The sequence below is a fragment of the Chamaea fasciata genome, unplaced genomic scaffold (genome assembly GCF_029207755.1).
Source record: "Chamaea fasciata isolate MVZ Bird 193981 ecotype frontalis unplaced genomic scaffold, bChaFas1.0.hap1 SCAF_40, whole genome shotgun sequence".
In the NCBI taxonomy this organism is placed as follows: domain Eukaryota; kingdom Metazoa; phylum Chordata; class Aves; order Passeriformes; family Sylviidae; genus Chamaea; species Chamaea fasciata.
In genome coordinates, this window is record NW_027094125.1 from 1,874,848 (window position 1) to 1,895,889 (window position 21,042).

At 53.1% G+C, this 21,042-nt stretch overlaps 1 pseudogene; it reads left to right on the forward strand.

Moving 5' to 3' along the window:
- The window catches only part of LOC136303661 (uncharacterized), a 372,218-nt pseudogene that overhangs the window by 284,967 nt on the left and 66,209 nt on the right, over window positions 1–21,042 (forward strand).

The following is a 21,042-nucleotide window of genomic DNA, read 5'->3' on the forward strand; positions in this document are numbered from 1 at the left end:
TTGTAGTCATTCCCGGTCACTCCCAGTTGCTCCAGCACAGTTTTAGCTGACCCCAGTACAATCCCAGTCATTGCCAGTGTGATCCCAGTACGATCCCAGTACACACCTGTCCCTCCCAGTGATCCCCTACTCCTCTCTGTGTTCCCCCCTCTCGGATCTCCAGGCTCCAGAGGGGAGCCCCAAGGGCTGGAAGTGCCCAGCCAGGGTCCCCAGCAAGGCCCAGTGTGGATGTGCAGCCCCCAGTTTTCCCAGTTTCCCTCTCCTTTTCCCCGGGCCGGGTTCCCCCCGGCCCCAGCGGGTGGGAGCAGCCGAGAGCCCCGCGCTGCCCATCCCGACCTGTCCCGGCTCCATCCCCGCTCCTCCCGCGGCCGCCAGGGCTTCGGGAACGGGGCACCGGGGTGTGCCTGCTCCTGGCGGAGGAGGAGGGCTGGGAGAGGAGAGATGGAGAAGGAGAGCGAGAAGGGATGGAAGTACGGGAAGGAGGTGGGGTTAGGGAGGAGGAAGGATGGAAGGGGAGGAGCGGGAGGAGGAAGAAGAGGAGGGACAAAGGAGGGTCAAGAAAAGGAGAAGGACCACGAGGTCGAGCGCTCTCTGAATTCACAGCCCTCGGCCCGTGGCATCATCACGCCCCATCCCACAGGTGACCGGGGAGGGGGAGCTCGGCCCAGATATCCTGGGTGGTCCCTGGGTTGGGTTTTTTCGGAGGGGATATTTTGAAAATGAAAAACTCCAAAGCTGAACAGAAAATGCCCCTTGAAGGGACACTGGGGGGTCCCAGTGTTGGCTGCCGTCAGAGGCAGCCTGGAGGAGCAGAGCCCTGTGTCCCCCAGGAGCCCAAAGTGGGGAGCCCAGAGAGGGGAGAGCACCGCCATTGGCGGGACCCTAAACAGCCTGGAGAGGGGCAGGGGGGACTCCTTGGACCCCCTGCACCCCAAAGCAGAGAACTGCGGGAGAATGGACTCTGGGACCCCAAAACCCCCCAGCATCCCTAAACGGGGAGACACGAGAGGGGGGAGTTTTTTGGATTTCTGGGGAGGGTGGGAACCAAGTAGACGAGGGACCTCTAATACAAGCCTGACTCCCAGCAGCTGGGACAGGGGGTAACCCCTGAACACCAAAGGGGAGAGGCCAGAGACAGAGAATTCCTGGGAGGCATTTTCAGGACTGAATCTTGGTGTTTGGGAGGTTTTTATGGACCCCAGAGGTCTGGTCACTTCCGGAGATGGACTTGGGCAGAGGGACCTTCAAAGTCAATGTACTCATCCTGTGTTTTTCCCCTAATCAGGATTTCCCATTCCCAAACCTTGGCCAGAAGAAGGCTGTGAAGAAGAGGAAGATGCCCTGGGAGCCCCAGGCAGGTGAGGAAGCCACTGCTCCTTTCCCCCTCTCTCCTGCTCCATCTCCCAGCCCAGCATGGCCCCAGCTACAGGACAACCCCGCACCGACGCCGTCCTGCTCAGGACAAACTTAGGGGATCTCTGTCCCCGTCCTTCTGGCACAGAGGCAAATCCCATCCTCTCCTTTTCCTTCCTCCCCCAGACAAGGAGCTGAGGATGGAGACCAGGGAGGACAATTTGCCTCAGCAGAACCTCATGGAAGAGGCTTTTGTGAGCAGCTCCACGGCGCAGGAATCCAACAGGGGAGAAAAGCCCCAGAGATCCCACATGAAGAGGGGCTCCAAACCCATCCCAGGGTGCTCTGAGGAGGAAAGACCAAACCTGTGCTGGAAAGGCAGCTGGAGATCCAGCCGGATCTCTCAGCTTGTCCATGAGCAGCCTCATGATGGGGAGAAGCCCCACAAGTGCTTGGAGTGTGGGAAGAGCTTCAGGCAAAGCTTCCACCTGATCCGCCACCAGATGATTCACACTGGGGAGAGGCCCTGCGAGTGTCCTGAGTGTGGGAAGAGCTTCAGAGACAGCTCCCACCTGATCCGCCACCAGATGATCCACACTGGGGAATGGCCCTATGAGTGCTTGGAATGTGGGAAGGGCTTCAGTGAGAGCTCGAACCTGATCGTCCACCAGATGATCCACTCTGGTGAGAAGCCCTTCGAGTGTGGGGAATGTGGGAAGAGCTTCAGCCAGAGATCCAGCCTTATTGTCCACCAGAGAATCCACACTGGGGAGAGGCCCTTTGAGTGTGGGGAATGTGGTAAGAGCTACATCCAGAGCTCCAACGTGATCAGCCACCAGAGGACCCACACTGGGGAGAGGCCTTATGAGTGCTTGGAATGTGGGAAGAGCTTCAGCCGGATCTCCCACCTGTCCTCCCACAAGAAGATTCACACTGGGGAAAGGCCCTACGAATGTCCCAAGTGTGGGAAGAGGTTTCACACCAGCTCAGACCTCCTCATACACGAGCGGATTCACACGGATGAGAGGCCATTCCGCTGTCCCGACTGCGGGAAGGGATTCAAGCACAACTCCACCCTCATCACCCACCAGCACATCCACACTGGGGAGAGGCCCTACGAGTGTCCCCAGTGTGGGAAGAGCTTCACCCACAGCTCTGCCTTGACCCGACACCAACGGCGCCACCAGTAAGGGAACCCCTGCAAGTTCCCCTGACTGGAGAAAGAGCTTCGTGCACTGCTCCAGCTTCATCCCCCATCAGAGGACCCACGTTGAGAAGAGCCTTGGTGACCCGCAATCCCCATGATCCTTGTTGGAAAATGCCTGGTGGTTCTTTTATATTGTTATAATTATCTTTTGATTTATCTTCATCCTATCAAAAAACAGAAAATAGGAGTGAAACCCAACCAACTCATCAAAGGCATCTAAAGCCTCACTTTTTACTAGTGTTTCAGGGGAATCTGGGATTTAGCGATATACTTGGGAGGATATGGGGGTTTGGGGGGCATTTGGTGTAGTTGTCTCCATTGCTTGGCACTCAAAAGGCAGGAGGGATTTATCTGTCACCTCAAAACCACTCAATGCCACTGAAAACTACTCAATCCCACCCCAAAATTACTCGATTCCACAGCCCCTTAGAGTGGAACAGAGTTGGAAGGGGTTTGGGTGAAGTGGGCTGTAAATCAGGAGGGGTGAGATGGGCATTGGGTGAGGTGGGATGGGTGGGATGGAGTTTAGGAGGGGTGGGATGGGGGAAATAGAGCTTGGGAAGGGGGTCTTGATGTCCAGCAGGGGTGGGATGTGTTGCGGTCTGGATTGGGAGGGTGTGGTGAAGTCTGGAATGAGACAGCCAAAGGTTGGGGATGACAAAGAGAGGGGGAACCCGTTCCTGAGTGAGTTTTTGGGTATTCCACATTCCTGAAGGGATTCTGGTGCATCCCACATTTCTGAGACAGTTTGGGGGGGGTTCCTGAGAGCAGCTCCATGCAGCCCCGTTGCCAGGGGTGGGTGCCTTGGGCATGAGCTCAGAGCTGTAGCCAGAGTCCATTGCCTCAGTGCTGGAGAGCAGAGAAATGATGAATGGCCCCAGACATCTGCAGGGTGTGTTTGGGGGTCAGGGCAAGTTCTGTGTAGGTGGGGCGGTCACTGCCCCAGCCCCAGCCACGGCAGCCTCTGCTCCAGCCCCAGAGTGACTGCCCCTGGCACCTCAAAAATGCCACCAGAGAGGGACCAGAGGAGGCCAGGCTGTGACACAGGTGTGACACTGACACGTCCCACGGCCCCGGAGCTCCCAGCAGCTGAGATGGCACTGCATCCAAAGGTGACTGTGGATCTCTCTCTCCCTCTCGCTCCTCTCCTGACTTCCTCTTCTCAACCTCTGGATAACTTGATGTTGTATGGTTTTGAGTTTTCTGAATCACTGTTTTGTGACGTGCCTTACCATAATTCCAGGTTTAAGATAAGTTATAAGGTAGTTAAATACTATTCCTCTATAAATGGTTAGTCATAGGTTATAAGTTAAGATAAATACTGTGAAGTGCTGTTCTTCTGCTAAATTGAGAAGTTTAAATTGTAAGTTAAGGTTAAGGTAGAAGTTAAGTCCTGTTCAGTTTGAGCTCTGTTAAGCTTTTAGGCCGTGTTCCTTTTATCCGTGCCCTCACTCTCCTCTTGTCACACACACACAGGGACAGTTCTCAGTTTGTTTCTGGTTTGATTGCCTGGATTTGGTTTGGTTTGGTTGTTGCTTTGCTTCCTTGGTGTGCCTGAAGCATCCAGTCAGAGGTAGAGTGACTCTTGCCAAGGACCTTTGTCATGCCTCACCACCTGTGCTCCTAATTGGTGATTTTTGTCAAATATGCTGATCTGCTAAACTTATAAAGCTGCATTAACCCTGTGGGCGGATGGGCATTTTGTGGCCATTTTCCAGATCTGCCCCTTGGAGGCCTCCAATAAAGATCAGCCTTTCTATTACCTCCTCTATAATATTGTCTCCAAAGGGTGTTTATTTCTAGGTTCTGTAAGGCATCAACGCAGCGGGGCCTCCTGGCACCCAGGAGACCACTGTGACACAATGACATCTTGGGGAGCCAAGTGTCAGCTGCAAACACAGCGGGGCCTCATGGAAGCCAGGGGCCACTTGGACAGTGCCAGGGCACGTGGAACTCAGTGTCCACTGTGACACAGCACAGCCCCATGGAACTCAGCAGACCACTGTGACAACATGGAATCTCACGGATGCAAGGCTCTGCTTGGGCAAAGTGGGGCCCCCTCAGACACAAAGGGATGTGTGTCTGTGATGTCAACCCTGTGCCTCCCTCACCTGGCTGTGGTGTCCTTGTTTATTTGCCCACCTGATTTATTTGCCCACCTGAACCCCCCTCCATCTCTTCCCCATCCCTGGATCTGGCCCTGTCAGTTCTGTACTTGGTGGTGCCTCCAGCACCATCTACAGCCTGAGGAATAAGGAACTCATGGATTCCATGAGGAAACTGCTGACTGGATTTGAGAAGCAATAAATTGCCTCTTTTCTTCTGCAGAACCTTCTGAATGTAACTTATTTCAGTCTCAGCCTATTGGTCCTGTTTTTCCATTTCCGCATTTTCTTAATACATTCTACTGTCACATTTTCCACAAACGAATACTATTACCAACAGTATTTCCACATGAATATCTGCCATTATTCAGTATCTCAATGACTTTCAAAAGCTTTGTTTCCTGTGCATCTGAATAAAATAATGATTTTTTGCAGCCGTGAAGGAAAGAAGCTCCCAGCACAGCCAGAACAGTCAGGGGCAATGGCCCTGGCTCTTTTCCACATCTGCTCTTCCCAGCTCCACACTCCCCTTCCCAGCCCTTCTGTGGGTGCAAGGCTGGGCTGCTGCGGCAGCTTGGTCACTGTCCTGCTGCGTGTCCCTGCTGTGACCACAGGCAGGGACAGGCCATGGGCACTGCTGGGACACAGCCAGGCTCCAGCACAGCAGCTCCATCAGCAAAGGGCATCTCCTGAGGGCAGGGCAGGAAGGCTTTGCTCTCCTCCAGAGCTGCTGTCAGGAAGATGCTCCAGGAATGCCCTGGCCAAGCAAAGCCCAGTGCCTGGGACACAGGGGGAGTGTGCAGGGCGGGCACACAGCAGTGTCCTGGCACAGCCAGAGCTCCTGGCATGCAACTGAGGGAGCAGCAGAGCAGGGCCTGGGCTGTGTCTCTGGGGACAGCCTGGGAAGGTGCCCCAGGGCAATTGTCCCACAGCAGCCCCTGCAACCACTGTTGGCAGCACTGGCCTCTGCCCTCACCTGCAGGAGCTTGTTTGTCCCTGCATGGAGGGACACCAAGGGTCCAGGCCAGCAGTGCCTGTTTGCTCTGTGCTGAGGAGACTTCAGCAGTGCATCCTGTGTGTGTGTGTGTGGGGAGATGAACCCCAGGGAGCACAAACACCATCATTAGCACTCAGGGCTGGCACAATTCCAGTGGCACAAACAGTGCCTCGAGGCCACTTCACTCCAGAGGAATGTCCTCTGGTGTGTTGGTTTAGCACGGGTGGTAAAAAACCGATTAGTGACTGACTTTCAAGATGGAAGGCCGGATTGGCCAGTTAAATATAGATATACACCTCTGAGTCACACAAGCTTAAAATCACCCCGGGGACTTCCTTTTCCCTTCCAGCCCCAGAAGGAAGAGGTAAGAAGACAGCCCAGCTCTCTCCCTGCAGTGGGGCCCGGGCTTTTCACCTGGCCCAGTGACTCCCGGGCCGCGGGACGGGATGACCATATGCCCCATCCCATCGGTTTTTTAGCAGTTGTAAAACACCCTTCTGCTCCCCTATAGCAGGGAAGCTGGCCTGAGAAACCACACAACCCCAGTATTGAAAGATGAAAGGTGGCCACCAGAGGCCAAGGTCAGCCAGACCTGTTCATCTTGGCAGCTTTTGTCTGGGAGAAATCCTTGGATAGATGAAAATTTTGAGGCCAAATTCCAATTTTGGCCATGGGCACCTGGAGGAGAAGGATGGTTCTTTTCCATAGGAAGAAAAGCACAGCCCCAGTGTTTCAATGCAGCTGAGAGCTGGCCCTCAGGAAGCCAAGGGAAGCTAGACTTGGCGGTACTGGTGACTTTTGTCTGGGAATAATCCTTGGATGAATGGAATTTGGGAGGTGGAATCCCAAGTTTTGCGATGGGTGCCCAGTCAAGGATATGAAAGAAAAGCACAAGGTCTAAGAGTTTTGGAAGGAGATGAGAGGTGGCCACAGTAAGTGAGGGCAGCCAGACCTGTCTCTCCTGGCAGTTTCTGTCTTGGAACAATCTCTAGATATATGGAATTTGGGAGATGGATTCTCAGTATTGGTCATGGGCACTTGGACATGAAAGATGTTTCATTCCATAGGAAGAAAAGCACAGAGCCCCAGTGTTTTGAAGGCAGATCAGACGTGGTCCCCAGGAGGCAAAGGCCAACAAGACTTGTCTGTCCTTGCAGCTCTTCCCTGGGAGCAATCCTTGGATAGAATCTGGGAGGTAAAAACCCAATTTTGACCATCGGCTCATGGACAAGAAGGACAGTCTTTTTCCACAGGAAGAAATGCACAGAGCCCCAGGGTTTTGGTGATAGATCACCAGAGGTGATCTGGGGTCCAGACGTGGCCTCCAGGAGGCCAAGCCAGACAGACTTTTCTCTCCTGGCAGCTTTTGGCTGGAAGCAGTCCTTGGATATACAGAATTTTGGAGGCCAAATGCCAATTTTGGCCATGGGTCCCTGGAGAAGGACAGTTCTTTTCCATTGGAAGGAAAGCATGGAGCCCCAGGGCTCCAGGGGCAGATGGGAAGCGGCCCTCGCCATGCCAAGGTCAGCTGGAGCTCTCAGGCAGCCCCTGGGAGGCCAAGTCAGCCAGAGCTGTTCCATGTTCCCTTGGTTCCAAGGGGGCCTGCAGTGTCACAAACGTGTCCTTGGTTCCTCAGTGTCACAAAGGTGTCCTTGGGTCCACAGCGCCCAGCAGTGTCACAAGGGACTCCATGATTCCAAGGGGACCTGGAGAAGCACAATGGTCTCCCTGGATCCACGGGGCCTCTCAGGATCACACTGGCCCCTTGGTTCCATGGGGCCCAGCAGTGCCCCCATGATCCCCTTGGATCAAATTCCAAACTTACAGGGCTCCCAAGAAAAACTGTAGCAAAAGGAAGACCAGTTCTTCACTATAAAATACATAGAGAACGGAACAGAACAAACATCACCATGGTTGTAACGTCGTGTTATTTAGGAATGGAGCTAGAGCATAGACCCAATAAGCCTCTCCAGAGGAAAAGTCACTCAGGCAAAGCAGTCAAGCTCAAACATCCACACACACCACCACGGCTAGCTCAGCAAGGAGAGGCAGAAGGCCCTTGCACTAGATCACTTCCAGCCAGGTTTATTTCCAGGAGCCAAAGGGAAATCCAGGGCAAAAGGAGTGAACATGTGCCGGTCTCAGGCTTAAGTATGAGGTTCAGCAGCCAAAGACCTTGAGGCATGGAGGTGGAGCAGAGGACAGGAAAGGTCAGTGTCCCATAGGGAAAATGGGGCCAGTCACCGGGGTCCCACAACCCATGGAGACACGGAGGAATGGAGAAACCAAAGGGCCAGGAGCATTAGGGAGGGGAGAAACTGGGGCAAACCATCATCTACAGAGCACCACTGGCAAGTCCCCTCTCTCAGGCTGGGCAGGTAACTATGGTCTGTACTGCCAAGGCCAGACTCTGGGTAAGATGTCGAGGGGCTGCAGGGACTCCACACATGATAACAGAAGTTTCCCACCTAGAAGCACAAATGATCATGGCATACTCCATCCCTGAGCCACCCTCAGGACAGATTTGAGGAATAAGCCTTGTGAGAGCCCACCAGGAGCAGAGGATTCTTCCTCTCCCAAGCAGCAGAGGAGCAGAGAAGCAAGTCAGCAAGCCCTATTCACCGTGTCAAAAGAGGAAAACAAACAAGAGGAGAAAAGCAAAACGCCAAAACCACAGGGCAAAAGGATCTCAAATCACATGCAATGTGCCACGTGGCTGCTGAGCCAATCACCTCAACCAGAATGAAGAGCAGCCCCTGGCCCCCAACCCCTGCAGGATCCCGGGCTGCCCCTCCACCCATCGGGATATTCCCAGAGCCAGGAGAGGGGAGGCAGTGACTATTCCAGACACAAAACAAAAACCAACCCAAAATGGTGATGGCAAATGAACCATCCCCAAGACAGTTCCATGAGGCTGCACTGAGTCACAAGGGGCACTGGGTTATACAAGAGCTGGAAATGTCCAAGGGACACCTGTGTCTGAGGGGGCCCCACTTTGCCCAAGCAGAGCCTTGCATCCGTGAGATTCCATGTTGTCACAGTGGTCTGCTGAGTTCCATGGGGCTGTGCTGTGTCACAGTGGACACTGAGTTCCACGTGCCCTGGCACTGTCCAAGTGGCCCCTGGCTTCCATGAGGCCCCGCTGTGTTTGCAGCTGACACTTGGCTCCCCAAGATGTCATTGTGTCACAGTGGTCTCCTGGGTGCCAAGAGGCCCCGCTGCGTTGATGCCTTACAGAACCTAGAAATAAACACCCTTTGGAGACAATATTATGGAGAAGGTAATAGAAAGGCTGATCTTTATTGGAGGCCTCCAAGGGGCAGATCTGGAAAATTACCACAAAATGCCCATCTGCCCACAGGGTTAATGCAGCTTTATAAATTTAGCAGATCAGCATATTTGACAAAAATCACCAATTAGGAGCACAGGTGGTGAGGCATGACAAAGGTCCTTGGCAAGTATCACTCTATCCCTGACTGGATGCTTCAGGCACACCAAGGAAGCAAAGCAACAACCAAACCAAACCAAATCCAGGCAATCAAACCAGAAACGAACTGAGAACTGTCCCTGTGTGTGTGTGACAAGAGGAGAGTGAGGGCACGGATAAAAGGAACACGGCCTAAAAGCTTAACAGAGCTCAAACTGAACAGGACTTAACTTCTACCTTAACCTTAACTTACACCTTAAACTGAATTAACCAAAAGAACAGCACTGGGTTGGCAGCCACTTTGGGGCTGGAGCAGAAGTTTCAGTGGCTGGGGCGGGGGCAGTGACCGCCCCACCTACACAGAACTTGCCCTGACCCCCAAACACACCCTGCAGATGTCTGGGGCCATTCATCATTTCTCTGCTCTCCAGCACTGAGGCAATGGACTCTGGCTGCAGCTCTGAGCTGGTGCCCAAGGCAATCACCCCTGGCAATGGGGCTGCATGGAGCTGCTCTCAGGAACCCCCCCAAAACTGTCTCAGAAATGTGGGATGCACCAAAATCCCTTCAGGAATGTGGAATACCCAAAAACACACTCAGGAACGGGTTGCCCCTCTCCTTGTCATCCCCAACCTTTGGCTGTCTCATTCCAGCCCCCACCCCACCTCCCCAGTCCAATCCCAACCCATTTCACCCCTCCTGGACATCAAGACCAGGCTCTATTTCTCCCATCCCACTCCTCCCAATCTCCATCCCACCCCACACAATGCCCACCTCACCCCTCCTGATTTGCATCCCACTTCATCCAAACCCCTTGCAATCCCATTCCATCCCAAGGGCCTGTGGAATCAAGTAATTTTGGGGTGGGACTGAGGAGTTTTCAGTGGCATTGAGTGGTTTTGAGGTGACAGATAAATCCCTCTTGCCTTTTGAGCGCCAAAGAATGGAGACAAGTACACCAAATGTCCCCCAAACCCTCCATATCCTCCCAAGTATCTCCCTGAATCCAAGATTCCCCCAAAACATAAGTAAAAAGTGGGGCTTTAGATGCCTTTGATGAGTTTGTTGGTTTTTACTCCTATTTTCTGTGTTTTAAAGGAATGGAGATGAATCGAAAGGTAATTAGAGGCAAAACAAAAGGACCTCCAACTACTTCCCAATGTGGATACTGGGGATTGTGGATCACCAAGGCTCTTTTCAATGTGGGTCCTCTAATGGGGGATGAAGTTGGAGCAGTGCACAAAGCTGTTCCCACAGTCGAGGCACTCGCAGGGCGCCCCTTACCAGTGGCTCTGTTGCTGGTGTCTCAAGGATGAGCTCCAGGAGAAGCTCTTCCCACACTGGGACACTCGTAGGGCCTCTCCCCAGTGTGGATGCGCCGGTGGGTGATGAGGCTGGAGCTGTGCTTGAATCCCTTCCCGCAGTTGGGACAGTGGAAGGGCCTCTCCTCTCTGTGAAACCGCTGGTGCAGGAGGAGCCTGGAGCTGGTCTGAAACCTCTTCCCACACTCAGAACACTCCTAGGGCCTCTCCCCAGTGTGGATCCTCTGGTGGGAAGTGAGGTGGGAGTTGAGGGTAAAGGTCCTGCCACATTCCCCACACTTGTAGGGCCTCTCCCCGGTGTGGGTCCTCTGGTGGACAGTCAGACTGAAACTCCAGCTGAAGGTCTTCCCACATTCCAAGCACTCCTAAGGCCTCTCCCCAGTGTGGGTCCTGTGGTGGCGGATCAGGTCGGAGCTGTCTCTGAAGCTCTTCCCACATTCCCCACACTTGTAGGGCTGTTCCCCAGTGTGGATCTTCTGGTGGAGGGTCAGATGGGAATTTTTGCTAAAGCTCTTCCCACACTCAGAACACTTGTAGGGTCCCTCCTTGTCACGGACCACCAGGTCTGAGCTCTGGCTTGATCTCCGGCCAACTTCTCGGCACAGAGTGGGTCTTTCCTCCTCAGAGCACCCTTGGATGCATCTGGAGCCCCTCCTCGTGCCGCATCTCCAGGACTTTTCCTCCCTGTTGGATTCCTGTGATGTGGCACTGCTCAAAACAGCCTCTTCCATGAGGTTCTGCTGTGGAGATTTGTCCTCCCTGGTCTCCATCCTCAGCTCAATCTCTGGGGAAGAAAGGACAAGGAGAGGATGGGATTTGCCTCCGTGCCTGAGGGAAGGTAAAGCAGATCCCCTCAGTTCATCCCCATCAGGACGGCATTGGCAGCGGGGTTGTCCTGCAGCCAGGGGCCAGGCTGGGCTGGGAGATGGAGCAGGAGAGATGGGGAAAGGGGCACTGACTTCCTCCTCACCTGGCTGGCTGTCCCGGAGCATCTTCCTCTTCCTTGCATCCTTCTCCTTCATCTGGCCAAGGTCTGGGAATGGGCAATCCTGGTCTGGGGAAAAACACAGGATGAGTACACTGACTTTGAAGGTCCCTCTGCCTAAGTCCATCTCCAGAGGTGACCGGACATCTGGGGTCTATAAAAACTTCCCAAATTTCCCCCTGTCCCAGCTGCTGGGAGTCAGGCTTGTATTGGGGTTCCCCATCTACTTCATCCCTGCACTCCCCAGGTTGCTGTGAGTACCAGAAATCCAGAAAGCTCCACCCTCTTCGCTCTACACATGTAGAGATGCTGAGGGTTTTATGGGGTTCCGGGGTCCCTTCTCCCCTTATTCTCTGCTTTGGGGTGCAGGGGGTCCAAGGAGTCCCCCCTGCCCCTCTCCAGGCTGTTGAGGGTCCCACAAATCATGGTGCTCCCCCCTCTCTGGGCTCCCCACTTTGGGCTCCTGGGGGACACAGGGCTCTGCTCCTCCAGGCTGCCTCTGCCAGCAGCTGCCACTGGGACCCCCCAATGCCCCCCCAAGGGGCATTTTCCACTCAGCTTTGGAGGTTTCATTCTCCAAACGTCTGCCCTCCAAAAAGAACCCAACCCAGGGACCACCCAGGATATGCGGCCCGAGCTCCCCCTCCCTGGTCACCTGTGGGATGGGGGGTGATGATCCCAGGGGTGGGGGGCTTTGAATTCAGGGAGTGCTCAATCTCCTCCTTCTCCTTTTCTTGATCCTCCTTTTTCCCTCCTCTTGCTCCCACTCCTCCTCTTCCATCACTGCTCCTCCTCCTCCCTAATCCACACTCCTCATGTACTTCCATCCCTTCTCATTCTCCTCCTTCATCCCCCCCTCTTCCATCCCTCCTCCTCCTCCTCCCCCAGGAGCAGGCACACCCTGGGTGCCCCGTTCCTGAAGCCCTGGCGGCCGCGGGAGGAGCGGGGATGGAGCCGGGACAGGTCGGGATGGGCAGCGCAGGGCTCTCGGCTGCTCCCACCCGCTGGGGCCGGGGGGAACCCGGCCCGGGGAAAAGGAGAGGGAAACTGGGAAAACTGGGTGCTGCACATCCAAACTGGGCCTTGCTGGGGACCCTGGCTGGCCACTTCCAGCCCTTGGGGCTCCCCTCTGGAGCCTGGAGATCCGAGAGGGGGGGACACAGAGAGGGCTGGGGGATCCCAGGAGTGGCATCACTCGGAGGGATTGGGCTGTACTGGGGTACTGGGGTTGAATGCCTATGGGTAAGAATTAAGGGGAAAGCCAACAAGGCTGACATCCTACTGGGAGTTTGTTATCGTCCACCCAACCAGGAGGAAGAAGTGGACAACTTACTCTTTAAGCAGCTGGAGAATGTTTCAGGATCATCAGCCCTTGTTCTTGTAGGTGACTTCAACCTGCCAGACATCTGCTGGGAACTTAATACAGCAGCAAAGAGGCGGTCTAGGAAGTTTTTAGAGTGTGTGGAGAGCAACTTTTTGCTGCAGCTGGTGAGTGAGCCCACCAGGGGAGGGACTATGTTAGATCTGTTGTTGGCAGAGATGGGCTGGTGGGGGATGTGGTGGTTGGAGGCTGCTTGGGGCACAGTGATCATGAAATTATAGCATTCTCAATATTTGGCAAAACCAGGAGGAACATCAATGAGATTTTTACATTGGACTTCCAGAGGGAAGAATTTGGCCTGTCTAGGAGACTTATTCAGAGAGTTCCTCGGGAAGCAGCCCTTAAAAACAAAGGAGCCCAGGAAAGCTGGGCATTCTTCAAAAGAGAATTTTTGAGGGCACGGGGACAGACTGTCCCTGTGTGCCGAAAGAGTAGTCGACGAGGCAAATGTCCAGCCTGGGTAGGCAAGGAGGTTTTGGAGGAACTTAGGAATAAAAAGAGGATATATCATCTTTGCAAGGAGGGTCAGGTCTCTCAGGAAGTATTTAAGGGGGCTGCTAGAGCATGCAGGAAAAAAATCAGGGAGGCCAAAGTTCAGTTTGATTTTAAAATGGCAACTTCTGTAAAAGATGACAAAAAAATGGTCCAGAACAGAATGGTCCCCCCATTATCCAAGAGGAAGCAGTCAGAGAACTGCTGAGCCACTTGGATGTTCATAGATCTATGGGCCCAGATGGGATCTACCCCAGGGCGATGAGGGAGCTGGCAGATGAGCTTGCGAAGCCGTTCTCCATCATTTACAATCAGTCCTGGCTCACTGGTGAGGTTCCAGATGACTGGAAGCTGGCCAATGTGACACCCATTCACAAAAATGGTAGGAAGGAGGGTCCTGGTTATTACAGGCCAGTTAGCCTGACTAGCAAGGTAATGGAACTGTTTATACTGAGTGTCATCACACAGAATTTACAGGATGGCCAGGGTATCAGACCCAGCCAGCATGGGTTTAGGAGAGGTGGGTCATGTTTGACCAACCTGGTCTCCTTTTTTGATCAAGTGACCCGCCTGGTGGATGCAGGAAAGGCTGTGGATGTTGTGTACCTGGACTTCAGCAAGGCCTTTGACACTGCCTCCCACAGCACACTCCTGGAAAAGCTGGCAGCCCGGGGCTTGGACAGGAGCCCCGGATTAGGAACCGGCTGCATGGCCGGGCCCAGAGAGTGGTGGGGAATGGTGCTGCATCCAGCTGGCAGCCAGGCACCAGCGGTGTTCCTCAGGGGTCTGTGCTGGGGCCAGCTCTGGTCAATATTTTTATTGGTGACATGGATGAGGGTATTGAGTCTTTCATTAGTAAATTTGCAGATGACACTAAGCTGGTAGTGTGTGTCAATCTGTTGGAAGGTAGGAGGGCTCTGCAGAGAGACCTGGAATGGTTGGATGGATGGGCAGAGTCCAGTAGGATGAAGTTTAATAAGTCCGAGTGCTGAGTCCTGCATTTTGGCCACAATAACCCCTGAAATGTTATAGGCTGGGGATGGTGTGGCTGGACAGTGCCCAGGCAGAAAGGGACCTGGGGGGACTGGTGACAGCAGCTGGACATGAGACAGCAGTGTGCCCACATGGCCAGGAAGGCCAGTGACACCTGGCCTGGATCAGGAATGGTGTGGCCAGCAGGAGCAGGGAGGTCATTCTTCCCCTGTACTTGGCACTGGTGAGGCCACACCTCGAGTGCTGTGTCCAGCTCTGGCCCCTCAGTTTAGGATGGACATTGAGATGCTCAAACACATCCAGAGGAGACATTGAGGCTGGTGAGGGGCTTGGAACACAAGCCCTATGAGGAATGACTGAGGGAGCTGGGGTTGTTTAGACTGGAGAAAAGGAGACTCAGAGGTGACTTTATCACCCTCTACAATCTCCTGAAAGGTGGCTGTAGTCAGGTGGGGGTTGGTCTCTTTCACCAAGCAGCAAGCAACAGAACAAGAGGACACAGTCTCAAGCTGCACCAAGGGAAATATAGGTTGGATATTAGGAAAAGGTTTTCCATGGAAAGAATAATAAAGTACTGGAATCATCTGCCCAAGGAGGTGGTGGAGTCACATCCCTGGATGTGTTTAAAAAAGACTGGATGTGGCACTCAGTGCCATAGTCTAGTTGAGTTGTATGGGCATGGATTTGACTCCATGATCTTGGAGGTCTCTTCCAACCTAGTCATTCTGTGATTCTGTGAACCACTGACAAAACTGCAGAAGATTCTTAATACTATAGCTTTTCTTTTATTAAATCTTTTATCAGTAGATATGTTGCTCCTAACTACTTTATGCCTTAAGAACCACAGGTATTCATCACTATTTCATTTTAGTATTTATTATGCCTTTTGAACCCCATGTACAACAGACTAATGCAATTGAAAGTCATTTTCTATCCCAAATAGACCAAAAAAATTATTTCTTTATCCCAGTGATCTGTGTGTCTGGTGTCCCATCTCACTCAACCACGCCAGGTATCTCCACAGGGGATTTCTGACCTGCTTGGCCATGGTGACAACCCCAAGCGTGGCCATTGGGGCCACTGTCCAAAGGTGTTTGGGACTGCTCGGATGTTCTTTAGCAGCAATGTCTGTCTTTTCTCTCTCTGTCTTTATCCTCTCTGTCATTACACTATCTGTCTTTATTCCCTCTCTTTATTCTCTCTCTTGATGCCTGAAAAAGGCTGGAAATAAATCCCCATAGACTGGTGTCTATAGAGCAGGTATTTGTTTATTGCAGTGCTGGTGGTGAGGGGGATATCTCCACCTATCTCACCCACCCTTGTCATGTGCTGTGGTTCATTTACACAGTAATTATTGTTTAATATTGCCGCGTCATTATAACATCATGGTGAGGCGAGGGTCCGGAGTGACGCAGGGTCCCCAGGCAGGTGCAAAGGAGAGCTGCTTTATTCCAAAACCCTGGCCTTTTAAAGCACTTATTATTAGCTACACAGTTTTAAATCATAACAAACATATTTCTACCGACCACCACACCCCACAATGTGAACAGGATATGGTTACATAACTTGTTTTTCTACCTTTGATTCAGTTGAGTCACTTTCCCATAGCCCTCTTCTGCTTGGCCAAAGCAGGAGCCCTGAGCCATGATTTTACAACGCCTTCCCTTTGTAAGGTTGTACCTATACAACACAGCATCAAACACATGCAGTTATGGTGTTCCTTGGTCTTTCTGGATCTAACCGGTCTAAATTCTCCATTTTGTAGCTAATTGGATTTACATTTGCCAATTTCCCATTAGTACATGCTGCTGCTTCCCAGTATAGCTATACTTGTCTATTTTGAAATTATTCACCTGCTGAGTTTCTGTTTATTTAAGTGTTAAGACCCTAGTTAACAATACAGTAGCTATTACATTGTATAGAAAGGTATGATTCAGGTTATATAGATATAAAAAGTTATGATTCAGGTTATATTATATATTATATATCTTATAACTCAAACTGTATAAGCGTCTTGTAACTTTGGCCCAAGTTACATAGGCATCATTCTCTTTACTCTGTCTTTATTTGCACCTTCTTTATCCTCTCTATCTTTATTCTCTCTTATTCCCTCTCTCATTATTCTCTCTTTTCTCTCTCTTTACTCTCTAGTTTCTTTATTGTCTCTTTCTCTTTACTCTCTTTATTCCCTCTTTACTATCTCTTTATTCTCTCTCTCTCTCTTCTCTCTTTATTCTCTTTATCTCTCTTTATTCTTTCTTTTCGTTCTCTCTACTCTCTCTTTATTCTCTCTCTTTACCCTCTCTCTGTTTTCTCTTTACTCTCTCTTTACTCTCTAGTCTCTCTCTTTATTGTCTTTCTCTCTCTTTATTCTCTTTACTGTCTCTTTATTCTGTCTTTCTCTCTATTCTCTCTCTATCCTCTCTCTACCCTCTCTCTCTCTGTTTTCTCTCTTTATTCTCTGTTTATTCTCTCTCTTTACTCTCCGTTTCTCCCCGCAGCCGAGCGGGGCTGGCAGCAGCCGCGCTCCCCTCAGAGCCCCTGAGGGCGGCAGCAATGGCGGCGCCGCTCCCTCAGCGCGGGCCCGGCGCCGGCGGGCGGGGAGCCCTCGGCAGCGCCCTGGTGGCAGCAGGGACCGAGCCCCGGCACCGGCCTCTGCCCCGTGGGGCCGCGGAGCCGAGGGGGACACGGGCAGGGCGCTCGGCGCCCTCGCCCCCAGCCCCGAAGCCCCTCTGGAAGCCGGCCCGGGGCTCGCCCCCGCCTCCTCCCAGGCCCTGCTGGGCCCGAGCTGTTGCTCAGCGCTGGGCGCGGATCTTGTGCTCGCCCCGAGCGGGGTTTGTTTGCGGCCCGGGGTGCTGAGGATCACTCGGGAAATGTCACTGCAAGGGCGGTGTTTAAAATGATCAGCCCCGGGGCTTCCTTTGTGCTGCGCCTTAAGCCGCTGTTTTATTCCGCTTTTAGCGCCTCCCTGTGAAGAGAAGCCCCCCAGGAGAGCGAAGGCTGCTGAAGTCTGACATCCTCGCCCTAAGCAAGGGCACACTGCTGAAAAGATTACAGCTCTTCTCAGGGCACAGAGAAAGCTGACGCTGTTCCACTTGCTATTTGCTCATCCATCTCTGAATATACAAGAAAGCCCTGAAATGTCAGCTTTCAACAGAATGCCTTAGAGTGATGCTTCCTGTGCTGATGACGGTCTTTTAAACCCAGCCTTCTGCCTGACCTCTCCACTGTTGTCTCTCTCTCAAGGTTGTTGTCTCTTACCCCCTCCCATGGGCAGGCCAGTGTTCAGCCATCCCCAGGACAGCAGGGCCCCACCCCACGTCCCTGTGACCTGGGAAGACAAAAAGCATCGCTCCAAATGTTCCCCCTTTCCTCCTTCTTCCAGGCATTTGGCCCTGGCAGTGGGGTTTGCTGCTGGTGTCTGTAGGAAGAGGGAGACACCACTCTGACATTTTGGGGCCCATGGAACCAAGGAAGCCCCTGTGACACTGTGGGGCCCCATGGAGCCAAGGGACCATTGTGACACTGTGGATCCGAGGAGACCATTGTGACACAACAAGGCCTCGTGGAACCAAGGAATCCAAAGGTGCAAAACATTCCTTGTGGGGTTCTGCCCTGGGGAAGGGGAACCTCATTAGTGGCAGCTTGGGCTTGGCACACCCTTGAGGAAGGTACCTGTTTGTAATAGGGAACCTTAGGAGATTTAGATTGCTTAAAAAATTTAAAAAAAATAAAACACCTTTTTGCCTGTGTACAGCCAGTTCTCTGAACAAAGCAGATCCCAGGTGACTGAGCAGAGACAGGAGGGGGTTGGGGAATGTGGAGCAAGGTTCTCCACACTGGGTCAGACATCAAGGCACAGCTTCTCTGAGCAGGCCAGACCTGCTTAGGAGAGTCCCTGGATCAATACCAGTCAGTGAATGTTGCAATCACCTCTTCTCTAAAGAGAAAAATACACCCTTTAAAATAAGAATGTGTATTTCTTAGAAGCTCTTTGAAATATTCCTCCATAACTGCAGTAGGAAAGCTCCCTAATGAACTGCACTACAACAGAGAGAGATCAGGGCAGAGCCATGGTGTGTCAGGACTTGTTTGATCTTAATGAGCCCCATGGTGCATTTGCTGCTGAGCCCTCATGGCCTGAGAGGAGATGGCACAAACCTTTCCAGGAGTCAAAGTCAGAGCACAAACCCAGAGTGTCTCAAGGAATTAATGAGTTCCACTGAGGTCTATCCCCAACACAGGCTCCTCATGGAGCCCTTGAAGGAGAAAATTGGAGGCCAGGATTGCACAAAAACCTCTCAGAGACTCAGTGTGGAAAGGAAAATCCAAAGTGCCTTAAACACCTTGAGTATCTCAAAGCATTAATGAGCCCCCTGAATGTTGTTACTGAGTAAGAATCTCAGGGGAGTAATTATAGCAGATAATTGGAGGCCATGAATGCACAAACCTCTCAGAGACTCCAAGGCAGAAGCAAAACCCAAAGTCCTTTGAAAAACCTGCAGGCCCTTAGAAGCCCCACCAGGGCCATTCCTGACCAAGGCTCCCCAGGGACTCCTTCCAGCAGATCCTTGAGGCCACTGGGATGGGAGGGGGATGCTGAGGGCAGGACAAGGGACTGACAGTGCCCAGCCTTGCTGAGGCTGTGCCAGGAGGCCCCAGGGCCTCAGGACAAGGTGTCTGCTCACAGCCCTTGGTGGCACAGAGGCTGCTGTGCCCCAGGACGCCCAGACTTGGCTTCTCTTTGTCCCCACCTGTCATCACTGCCTGCAGTTCTCTGCTCTGGCTGGGGCCTGGGGACACTTTCTCGGTCATGCCCCTCAGCAGGACCCATTAAAACTTCAAGAAACTTTGGAGTTGCATTCTGACTGGGAGCTCAGGAGAGGTTTCTTCAGCTCCCTCTCAGGGACTGATGTTGAGAGCCTCAGTACAAACCCCAAGAGGGTCATGAAAGTCCTTGTGCTGTGTCTGTGCTGCCGAGCTGGGCCGGGCTCCTGGCACAGAGGCAGCTCCTGGCAAGGGCAGCGCTGCAGAGAGACAGCTCTGCCCAGGAGCAGCTCCTGTGCACAGCCCAGCAGGGCTGGGGCACTGCCTGCAGCCACCCCGGGCACAGCACACAGGCACTGAGGGGCTCAACTCAGCCTGGGCTGGCAGCACGGAGCAGAGCTCACTGAGGGCTCACTAGAGGAGAAATCCTCACAGTGTCGGGAACAGTCACTCTCTGGCTGGGGGAAGAGAAGCTGCAGCTCCTGCAGGGATCTCCTGAAGCTGGCACATCCCACAGCTCTGAGGCCCTTCCAGGAGGACTCTCAGAGTTGCTGCTGGGCAGGGATGTGGCCCTAGGGCAGGGCTGGGTGTCCCTGCTGCACCACCCGAGGCACAGCACAGGGCAGCTCCCTGCTGCCGGGCTCTGCTGCAGGGCTGAGCAGCCGGGGCTGCAGCCAGGGGTGCCCAGGGCTGTCGTGCAGAGCATGGTCCTGCGGCCCAGGGCTCTGTGCTGGGCCACGGAAAGCTTTGCTGTCCCTCCAAAGTCACTCTCAGAACTCTCAAGAGGCTCCTTGTGTTCCTTGTTCCTCCAGGGCTCAGTGGGATGAGATCAGGGTCCCACTGCAGCCTACAAGAGACTCAGGTTTTGCTTGTTGGTGGCCAGTGCCCATCAGATGGTGAATGGTCTGTGCTGAACCTTCCTGGGGCTCTACAGCTTGTGCCAGGGCTGATGGCAGGGGAATGTTTGTCTGGAGGGATTTGAGAGCTGCCAGGAAAGCACAGGGGTCCTGCAGGGACAGCGTGTGCCAGGGATCAGCAGGGAGTGGAGCTCACTGGGCACAGTCCCTCTCCTTGTGATGCCACAGGTGCCAGAGCACATCACAGCCCTGCTCCTTGTGATTTCACAGGCACCAGAGGACTGTGAAATGTGTCCTCTCTCTGCTTGATGTCACAGGCAGGCACCAATGCACATCACAGCCATGCTCCACGTGTTGTCACAGCCACCAGAGCATATCACAGCACCGCTCCTTGTGATGTCACAGGCACCAGGGCTACCTGACAACCCTGCTCCTTGTGACATCAAAGGAACCAGAGAACATCACAGCCCATCTTCTTGGGATGGCACAGGCATCAGAGCACATCACTGTGGAAAATCAGACAGCTACAGAAGCTGAGCTGGGTGGCACCGGCCGACCCTTTGGCCCTGGTACAGTGAAAGCCGTGAGAGAGATAAACTCAAGGCAAGAACAAAAGTGAAGACACCATGTCTGATCACGCTGACCGCTCTGACGAGAGAGAAAGTAACAAGGCTATTGCTAGTGCAAGAATGTAAGAAGGACGTGATAATAGAAAAGATTGTGTTACTGAAGGAACAAGGGCAAAGGGGTCTGAGTGGAAAATTTTGTACAGAACGTAGAGACCTATGAATACTGGTGAACTTGTGTACTAAACTGGCTTTGCTTTGCTGACGTAGCGGAGCCCGTGTCTCTCATTTCCTGCACATCACAGCCAGCCCCGCACCTTGAGACATCACAGGCACCAGAGTAAATCCCAGCCCTGCTCCTTGTGACATCACAGGCACCAGAGTAAATCCCAGCCCTGCTCCTTGTGACGTCACAGGTACCAGAGTACCTGACAGCCCTGCTCCTTGCAATGTCATGGGCAGCAGTGCACATCACAGCCAATCCCTCTCCTTGTGATATCACAGGCACAAGAGCACATTACAGCCAGCCCCGCTCCTTCCGTTATCACAGGCACCAGAGCACATCAGAGCCCTGGTCACTGTGATGTCAC